Source organism: Melanerpes formicivorus, unplaced genomic scaffold (assembly GCF_026170545.1).
Source record: "Melanerpes formicivorus ecotype bairdi unplaced genomic scaffold, bMelFor1.0.p_v2 SCAF_184, whole genome shotgun sequence".
In the NCBI taxonomy this organism is placed as follows: Eukaryota; Metazoa; Chordata; class Aves; order Piciformes; family Picidae; genus Melanerpes; species Melanerpes formicivorus.
The window spans coordinates 117,501-127,500 of NW_027142536.1; positions in this window are offsets into that span (position 1 = coordinate 117,501).

Sequence of the window (10,000 nt, forward strand, 5' to 3'; positions counted from 1 at the left end):
TGGCGAGGGGGGCACTTAGTGCACTGAGCCGTGCGGCGGCAGGTAGACGTGCTCTCCTTCCCGAGGAGGTAGACGTGCTCTCCCTGGCGAGGGGGGCACTTAGTGCACTGAGCCGTGCGGCGGCAGGTAGACGTGCTCTCCTTCCCGAGGAGGTAGACGTGCTCTCCCTGGCGAGGGGGGCACTTAGTGCACTGAGCCGTGCGGCGGCAGGTAGACGTGCTCTCCTTCCCGAGGAGGTAGACGTGCTCTCCTTCCCAGGAGGTAGACGTGCTCTCCTTCCCGAGGAGGTAGACGTGCTCTCCTTCCCAGGAGGTAGACGTGCTCTCCTTCCCGAGGAGGTAGACGTGCTCTCCCTCGGTGAGTAGACGTGCTCTCCCTGAGCTGGCAGGTAGACGTGCTCTCCATGGCGAGGGGGGACTTAGTGCACTGAGCCGTGCGGCAGGAGGTAGACGTGCTCCCCGCGGCCGGGCGGGCACTTAGCGCGCGGAGGCTGGAACCGCGGGGTAGACGTGGTCCCCGGGACGAGGGCCGCCTGGTATCGCCCGCCCGGCCCCCAACCCCCCCCCCCCCCCCCCCCCCCAACCCCCCCCCCCCCGCGGCGGCGTAAATGAAGAGAGGCAGTCGGCATGAAACCTTCTTTTATTAAGTGTTGTTTTCATCGAGCGTCTTTCATTAAAGGTTGTGTTCTGAAGCAGTCTTTTCTTCAACAGCGCTGTTCTCCGGGGAGAAGGTCTGCCGGCATCTCTAGAAATCTCCCCCCGCTCCTGACCGCCTCCCCCCCCGCCCCCGCTGCCGGTTTGCGCGGAGCCCCCCCTTCCCGCCGTTGCCTCTTGCCGCTACCCCCCGCCCCCCCCCGCTGCCGGTTTGCGCGGAGCCCCCCCTTCCCGCCGTTGCCTCTTGCCGCTACCCCCGCCCCCCCCCCGCTGCCGGTTTGCGCGGAGCCCCCCCTTCCCGCCGTTGCCTCTTGCCGCTACCCCCGCCCCCCCCCCGCTGCCGGTTTGCGCGGAGCCCCCCCTTCCCGCCGTTGCCTCTTGCCGTTACCCCCGCCCCCCCCCCGCTGCCGGTTTGCGCGGAGCCCCCCCGCCTGCCGTTGCCTCTTGCCGCGGCCACCACCGCCCCCCCCCACACCCCCCGGCCCCCGTTACCGGTTTGCGCGGAGCCCCCCCTCCCGACGTTGCCTCTTGCCGCTGCTGCCACCCCCAGCTCCCCACACCCCCCGGCTCCCGTTAGCGGTTTGCGCGGAGCCCCCCCTTCCCGCCGTTGCCTCTTGCCGCTACCCCCGCCCCCCCCCCCGCTGCCGGTTTGCGCGGAGCCCCCCCGCCTGCCGTTGCCTCTTGCCGCGGCCACCACCGCCCCCCCCACACCCCCCGGCCCCCGTTACCGGTTTGCGCGGAGCCCCCCCTCCCGACGTTGCCTCTTGCCGCTGCTGCCACCCCCAGCTCCCCACACCCCCCGGCTCCCGTTAGCGGTTTGCGCGGAGCCCCCCCTTCCCGCCGTTGCCTCTTGCCGCTACCCCCGCCCCCCCCCCCCGCTGCCGGTTTGCGCGGAGCCCCCCCGCCTGCCGTTGCCTCTTGCCGCGGCCACCACCCGCCCCCCCCCACACCCCCCGGCCCCCGTTACCGGTTTGCGCGGAGCCCCCCCTCCCGACGTTGCCTCTTGCCGCTGCTGCCACCCCCAGCTCCCCACACCCCCCGGCTCCCGTTACCGCTTTGCACGGAGCCCCCCCGCCCGCCGTTATCTCTTGCCGCTGCCGCGACCCATCTCCCCCCCCCCCCCGCCGCCGCTAACTGCCCCCCGAAGCCGCTAGCAGCTGGGCACCCCCCGCCAAAGCCGCCGCGGCTTCCCCTTCCCACATTGTCCCCTGGAGGGGGGATCGCGACGCGGGCTGCCGCTTCCCTCCCGGGCTGCCCGGCTGCTCTCTAACCCCTGCGACCGAGGCGGCGCTGTTAGGGCGGCCGTGCCGGTGCCCCTTGCCGCAGCTAGCCTCTCGCCGCTGCCCCTCCCGTCCGTCGTCCCCCGTCCCCAAAAACTTGCTGCTCTCCACGCTGGAGCCTGCACGGGGGAGGTTGCGCTCCGCTCCTCCGGCCCTAAAGCCGCCCTCGCCCGCCCCCCGGCTTGCCGCTTGGCTGGGCTGCCCGCCCGCCCGCTAATCCCCCCAACGCCCCCACCCCAAAAACACCCCAGCCCTACCGCATGCCGCTCCCCCTCTCCCCGCTCTCGCTGACCGCTGCCACCCCCCCCCACCCCTCCCCCCCGAAACAAACCCCCCAGCCCTACCGCATGCCGCTCCCCCTCTCTCCCTAGCCTGCCCCCCCCGCCGTCGCTTGCTGCTGCTGCTGCCGCCGCCGCCGCCGCCGCCGCCGCCCGCCGCCGGGACCCGCCTCGGTCTGGTGGCGCGCGCTCGGAGATCCCCGGCTACCCGTCCGTCCGTCCCTCCCTCCCGCCCCGCCCCGGGGGAGGGCCCGGGGCAGCGCGGGCAGGCGGGGAGCAAAAAAAGGCGCGGGCGCCAAAAAAACGTCGGGGTCCCGGGGTGGCGGAGGGGGGCGGCGGCGGGGGCGGCGGCGGGTACACGGCGCCGGGTCCAGGGCGCCGGGTCCAGCCCGTCCCGGGGCGGGGACAGGTGGTGTCGTCCGTCCCCGCCCCCGTAACCTGCTCTGAAGCATCCGCTTCCCGCCGCGGTTCGCCCTCCACCCCCCCGCCGCACACGCAGCTGCCGCTTCCCGCCGCCTCTGCCCCCCGCCCCGGGATCAACCACCCGCCGGGTCCAGCCGGTCCCGGTCCCGGGAACCTGCTCCCGGGGCCAGCCGGAGCCACGCCCCCTCCTCTGACGCTTCCAGCTGCCGCCTCCCCTCCCACCCCCCAAACTCACACTGGCCCTCGCCGGCCCGCCCACCCGCCTACCTGCTTGCCCGCCGCCGCTGGGTGGCGTGCCGGACACTCTCGCACACAGGTACACAGACAGGGACACAGGGACACAGGCACTCAGGCACACAGGGACACAGGGACACAAGGACACAGGGACACAGGCACTCAGGCACTCAGGCACTCAGGGACACAGGGACACAGGGACACAGGGACACAGGCACTCAGGCACTCAGGGACACAGGGACACAGGGACACAGGCACTCAGGCACACAGGGACACAGGTGGCGGGCCGGAGGCCGCTCTCCACTGTGTGGCAGGGGTCCAAGAGCCACCCCAGCCCAACCCAGAGGGTCTTTTGCACCTCTCTAGAGGCCACCCAGAGACCCCAGGCCGCAGCAGAAGCCTCCCCCGCACGCTCTGCAGGCTTCCGACCCACCCCAGGCCGCACCAGAAGCCTCTCCCGCACGCTCTGCAGGCTTCTCAGCCACCCCAGGCCGCAGCAGAAGCCTCTCCCGCACGCCCTGCAGGCTTCTCAGCCACCCCAGGCCGCAGCAGAAGCCTCCCCCGCACGCTCTGCAGGCTTCTCAGCCACCCCAGGCCGCAGCAGAAGCCTCCCCCGCACGCTCTGCAGGCTTCTCAGCCACCCCAGGCCGCACCAGAAGCCTCTCCCGCACGCTCTGCAGGCTTCTCAGCCAACCCAGGCCGCACCAGAAGCCTCTCCCGCACGCTCTGCAGGCTTCTCAGCCACCCCAGGCCGCAGCAGAAGCCTCTCCCGCACGCTCTGCAGGCTTCTCAGCCACCCCAGGCCGCACCAGAAGCCTCCCCCGCACGCTCTGCAGGCTTCTCAGCCACCCCAGGCCGCAGCAGAAGCCTCCCCCGCACGCTCTGCAGGCTTCTCAGCCACCCCAGGCCCCAACAGAAGCCTCTCCCGCACGCTCTGCAGGCTTCCGTCCCACCCCAGGCCGCACCAGAAGCCTCCCCCGCACGCTCTGCAGGCTTCTCAGCCACCCCAGGCCGCACCAGAAGCCTCCCCCGCACGCTCTGCAGGCTTCTCAGCCACCCCAGGCCGCAGCAGAAGCCTCCCCCCGCACGCTCTGCAGGCTTCTCAGCCACCCCAGGCCGCACCAGAAGCCTCCCCCGCACGCTCTGCAGGCTTCTCAGCCACCCCAGGCCCCAACAGAAGCCTCTCCCGCACGCTCTGCAGGCTTCTCAGCCACCCCAGGCCGCAGCAGAAGCCTCTCCCGCACGCTCTGCAGGCTTCTCAGCCACCCCAGGCCGCAGCAGAAGCCTCTCCCGCACGCTCTGCAGGCTTCTCAGCCACCCCAGGCCGCACCAGAAGCCTCCCCCGCACGCTCTGCAGGCTTCTCAGCCACCCCAGGCCGCAGCAGAAGCCTCCCCCGCACGCTCTGCAGGCTTCTCAGCCACCCCAGGCCGCACCAGAAGCCTCCCCCGCACGCTCTGCAGGCTTCCGACCCACCCCAGGCCGCAGCAGAAGCCTCTCCCGCACGCTCTGCAGGCTTCTCAGCCACCCCAGGCCGCAGCAGAAGCCTCTCCCGCACGCTCTGCAGGCTTCTCAGCCACCCCAGGCCGCACCAGAAGCCTCTCCCGCACGCTCTGCAGGCTTCTCAGCCACCCCAGGCCGCACCAGAAGCCTCTCCCGCACGCTCTGCAGGCTTCTCAGCCACCCCAGGCCGCACCAGAAGCCTCTCCCGCACGCTCTGCAGGCTTCTCAGCCACCCCAGGCCGCAGCAGAAGCCTCTCCCGCACGCTCTGCAGGCTTCTCAGCCACCCCAGGCCGCAGCAGAAGCCTCCCCCGCACGCTCTGCAGGCTTCTCAGCCACCCCAGGCCGCAGCAGAAGCCTCTCCCGCACGCTCTGCAGGCTTCTCAGCCACCCCAGGCCGCACCAGAAGCCTCCCCCGCACGCTCTGAAGGCTTCTCAGCCACCCCAGGCCGCAGCAGAAGCCTCTCCCGCACGCTCTGCAGGCTTCTCAGCCACCCCAGGCCGCACCAGAAGCCTCCCCCGCACGCTCTGCAGGCTTCTCAGCCACCCCAGGCCGCAGCAGAAGCCTCTCCCGCACGCTCTGCAGGCTTCTCAGCCACCCCAGGCCGCAGCAGAAGCCTCTCCCGCACGCTCTGCAGGCTTCTCAGCCACCCCAGGCCGCACCAGAAGCCTCTCCCGCACGCTCTGCAGGCTTCTCAGCCCACCCCAGGCCGCACCAGAAGCCTCCCCCGCACGCTCTGTAGGCTTCTCAGCCACCCCAGGCCCCAACAGAAGCCTCCCCCGCACGCTCTGCAGGCTTCTCAGCCACCCCAGGCCGCACCGGAAGCCTCCCCCGCACGCTCTGCAGGCTTCCGACCCACCCCAGGCCGCACCAGAAGCCTCCCCCGCACGCTCTGCATGCTTCTCAGCCACCACAGGCCGCACCAGAGGATCTTTTGCACCTCTCTGGACGCCACCCAGAGACTCCAGGCCGCACCAGAGGCCCCCCCCCCCAACCATTTACAGGCTGCAGTGCCAGCCTAGGCCCTGCTGGCAGCCTCCCTTGTCTGCTTTGGAAGGCCTCCCATCCACTCCAGACCTGCCTGGAGGCCTCCCTCGACTGCTCCCGGGGCCCTCGAAGCCACCCTAGGCCTTTCTGGAGGACCTGCTCGACCGCTCGGGCGGCTTCTGACGCACCCTCGGCCATCCGGCGCCCAGCAGCTCCCAGGGCCAGGCACCGGCCTCCCCCTCCGGCCGCCCCTGGGGCCGGGGGTGGCTCGGACTCGGCGCCCCCAACGTGTCGTCCCGTCCCCCCCCGCCCCGCACCGCCGAACATTCGCTGCAGCCGAGGGCTTGCCGCTCGACGCCTACCCCACCCGCCCAGCCCCCCGCTGCCGCCCGGCGCTGCCCCCGGCCGCTGCGCCCCGCCTCTCATCGCTCCCCCCACCCGGCAACCGGCCGCCGGGCACGGCAAGTCCCAGGGCAGGGAACAGGTGCTGCCGGGACCCCCGTGCTGGCTGCCGGCTTCCCGGGGCTGCCCCGGGCACGGACAGGTCGCCCCCCCCGCCCCGGCGAATGTTCACCGAACCGGCTGCCGGCTGCCTTCGAGCACCCCCCGCCCCCCGCCACTATCGTCCCCCCCCCGCCCCCCCTCCGCCTCCGCTGCCGCTTCTCCCCGCACCGCCTCCACTGCCTCCCCCCGCCGCCGGCGAACGAGTCGCCGGATCCGTAGGGTGCCGGGAGCCCGAACGGCGAGCGGCTCCGGCTGCTGCCGGGACCGCGGGGCTTCGAGCCGCTCCGGCCGCGCCCGGGACCCCGTGCCGGAAGCCGGCATCCCGGGACGGCCCCGGGACGGCCCCGGTCGCCGGCCGGGTGACGTTCAGCGAAGCGGCTGCCGCCAGTCTTTGGGCCTCCCCCGTGCCGGGGCCGCGGGGATTCGACCCGGTCCAGCCGCGGCCGGGATCCCGGGCCGGACGATGGCTTCCCGGGCCGGTCCCGGTCGCCTCCCGGGTGACGTTCACCGAAGCGGCTGCCGGCTGTCTTCGAGCCCCCCCCCCGCCTCCGCCTCCGCTGCCGCTTCTCCCCGCACCCCCTCCACTGCCTCCCCCCGCTGCCGGCGAACGAGTCGGCGGATCCATACCGTCCCGAGAGCCCGAGGCGGCGGCACCCAGTGCGGGTCCGGCCGAGGCCGGGACCCCGTGCCTGTCGCAGGCTTCCCGGGACGGCCCCCGGAACGGCCGCGGTCGCCGGCCGGGTGACGTTCACCGAAGCGGCTGCCGGCTGTATTCGAGCCCCCCCCCCCTCCGCCTCCGCTGCCGCTTCTGCCCGCACCTCCTTCACTGCCTCCCCCCGCTGCCCGCGAACGAGTCGCCGGATCCGTAGGGTGCCGGGAGCCCGAACGGCGAGCGGCTCCGGCTGCTGCCGGGACCGCGGGGATTCGAGCCGCTCCGGCCGCGGCCGGGACCCCCGTGCCGGAAGCCGGCATCCCGGGACGGCCCCGGGACGGCCCCGATCGCCTCCTGGGTGACGTTCACCGAAGCGGCTGCCGGCTGTCTTCGAGCCCCCCCCGCCTCAGCCTCCGCTGCCGCTTCTGCCCGCACCCCCTCCACTGCCTCCCCCCGCCGCCGGCGAACGAGTCGCCGGATCCGTAGGGTGCCGGGAGCCCGAACGGCGAGCGGCTCCGGCTGCTGCCGGGACCGCGGGGATTCGAGCCGCTCCGGCCGCGGCCGGGACCCCGTGCCGGAAGCCGGCATCCCGGGACGGCCCCGGGACGGCCCCGGTCGCCGGCCGGGTGACGTTCAGCGAAGCGGCTGCCGCCAGTCTTTGGGCCTCCCCCGTGCCGGGGCCGCGGGGCTTCGAGCCGGTCCGGCCGCGGCCGGGATCTCGTGCCGAACGTCGTCTTCCCGGGACGGTCCCGGGAGGGCCCCAGTCTCCTCCCGGGTGACGTTCGCCGAAGCGGCTGCCGGCTGTCTTCGAGCCCCCACCCCTGCCGTGGCCGCGGGGATTCGCCCCGGTCCGGCAGCTGACGGTTCCCTGTGCCGGACGCCGGCTTCCCGGGACTGCCCCGGGCCGGTCCCGGTCGCCTCCCGGGTGACGTTCACCGAAGCGGCTGACGGCTGTCTCCGAGCACCCCCCCCCCCCCTCCGCCTCCGCTGCCGCTTCTGCCCGCACCTCCTTCACTGCCTCCCCCCGCCGCCCGCGAACGAGTCGGCGGATCCGTAGGGTGCCGGGAGCCCGAACGGCGAGCGGCTCCGGCTGCTGCCGGGACCGCGGGGATTCGAGCCGCTCCGGCCGCGGCCGGGACCCCGTGCCGGAAGCCGGCATCCCGGGACGGCCCCGGGACGGCCCCGGTCGCCGGCCGGGTGACGTTCAGCGAAGCGGCTGCCGCCAGTCTTTGGGCCTCCCCCGTGCCGGGGCCGCGGGGCTTCGAGCCGGTCCGGCCGCGGCCGGGATCTCGTGCCGAACGTCGTCTTCCCGGGACGGTCCCGGGAGGGCCCCAGTCTCCTCCCGGGTGACGTTCACCGAAGCGGCTGCCGGCTGTCTTCGAGCCCCCACCCCTGCCGTGGCCGCGGGGATTCGCCCCGGTCCGGCAGCTGACGGTTCCCTGTGCCGGACGCCGGCTTCCCGGGACTGCCCCGGGCCGGTCCCGGTCGCCTCCCGGGTGACGTTCACCGAAGCGGCTGACGGCTGTCTCCGAGCACCCCCCCCCCCCTCCGCCTCCGCTGCCGCTTCTGCCCGCACCTCCTTCACTGCCTCCCCCCGCCGCCCGCGAACGAGTCGGCGGATCCGTAGGGTGCCGGGAGCCCGAACGGCGAGCGGCTCCGGCTGCTGCCGGGACCGCGGGGATTCGAGCCGCTCCGGCCGCGGCCGGGACCCCGTGCCGGAAGCCGGCATCCCGGGACGGCCCCGGGACGGCCCCGGTCGCCGGCCGGGTGACGTTCAGCGAAGCGGCTGCCGCCAGTCTTTGGGCCTCCCCCGTGCCGGGGCCGCGGGGCTTCGAGCCGGTCCAGCCGCGGCCGGGATCTCGTGCCGAACGTCGTCTTCCCGGGACGGTCCCGGGAGGGCCCCAGTCTCCTCCCGGGTGACGTTCACCGAAGCGGCTGCCGGCTGTCTTCGAGCCCCCACCCCTGCCGTGGCCGCGGGGATTCGCCCCGGTCCGGCAGCTGACGGTTCCCTGTGCCGGACGCCGGCTTCCCGGGACTGCCCCGGGCCGGTCCCGGTCGCCTCCCGGGTGACGTTCACCGAAGCGGCTGCCGGCTGTCTTTGTCCCCCCCCCCCCGTGCTCTCCCTCAGCCGGGAGGTAGACGTGCTCTCCCTCGGCGAGTAGACGTGCTCTCCCTCGGCGAGTAGACGTGCTCTCCCTCGGCGAGTAGACGTGCTCTCCCTGGGCGAGTAGACGTGCTCTCCCTCGGCGAGTAGACGTGCTCTCCCTCGGCGAGTAGACGTGCTCTCCCTCGGCGAGTAGACGTGCTCTCCCTGGGCGAGTAGACGTGCTCTCCCTGGGCGAGTAGACGTGCTCTCCCTGGGCGAGTAGACGTGCTCTCCCTGGGCGAGTAGACGTGCTCTCCCTGGGCGAGTAGACGTGCTCTCCCTCGGCGAGTAGACGTGCTCTCCCTGGGCGAGTAGACGTGCTCTCCCTGGGCGAGTAGACGTGCTCTCCCTCGGCGAGTAGACGTGCTCTCCCTCGGCGAGTAGACGTGCTCTCCCTCGGCGAGTAGACGTGCTCTCCCTCGGCGAGTAGACGTGCTCTCCCTGGGCGAGTAGACGTGCTCTCCCTCGGCGAGTAGACGTGCTCTCCCTCGGCGAGTAGACGTGCTCTCCCTCGGCGAGTAGACGTGCTCTCCCTCGGCGAGTAGACGTGCTCTCCGCGGAGATCGCGCTTGTCGCCAAGGGGTCGCTGTTGCGCTCTGCCTCCGCCTACGTCATCGTACAAGCCGGCGTGATTTCTGCGACCTGCCGCTGGGCGGAGGTCGGCTGGTTGTGCGCTCGCGGAGCTGACGGCCCTCCAGTTCCGTATATGAGGGAACGAGTGACGCCGAGCACTCCCAGGGCAGCGCTGCCGAGCGGCTGCTCCAAGCCACCCGCCAGGCGGCTGGGCAGGGGTCCGTCTGGCTTCTCGGTGGCTTTCCCCCGGGTCAGAGAGGGGACCCGCGGGGCCGAGCAAAGGCGCGGCGGTTTGGAGCGGCCGCTGGCGCACCCTCAGCAGTGTTGGATGGGTTTCGCTCGTCCGTGAGCCGGAGCCCAGCCCGGGCTCGGCAACGAAAGAGGGGAAAAGAAAAAAAGTTGACGAGTGGCTGGCGCCGGCCACTGCCGAAGTGTGGAACCCCCGAAGCGAAGTTTGCCCGGTGGGGCACGGGGGCAGAGAAAGCCGGGGAGACGTGGTGCCGGCGTCGGTCCCACCAAGAATGGAAAGCAAGCCCGTCCAGGCACGGCGAGAGAGAGCCCGGTAAGGGGCAGAGAGAGTTCCCAGCACTGGACCCTCTTCACGGGGGTTCCCCCCCATGGCCAAAGCCGCAGCCCGCGGGGGCACGGCATCTAAGGGAAAAGCCAGCGGCGGTGACTGGCCACTCGTATGCTATGGAGCCCGGCATGGGGGGAGGAGGGCAAGCCGGTGCCCCAGCACGGCTTCCTCCTGGCTCCAGAGGGGCGCCCCG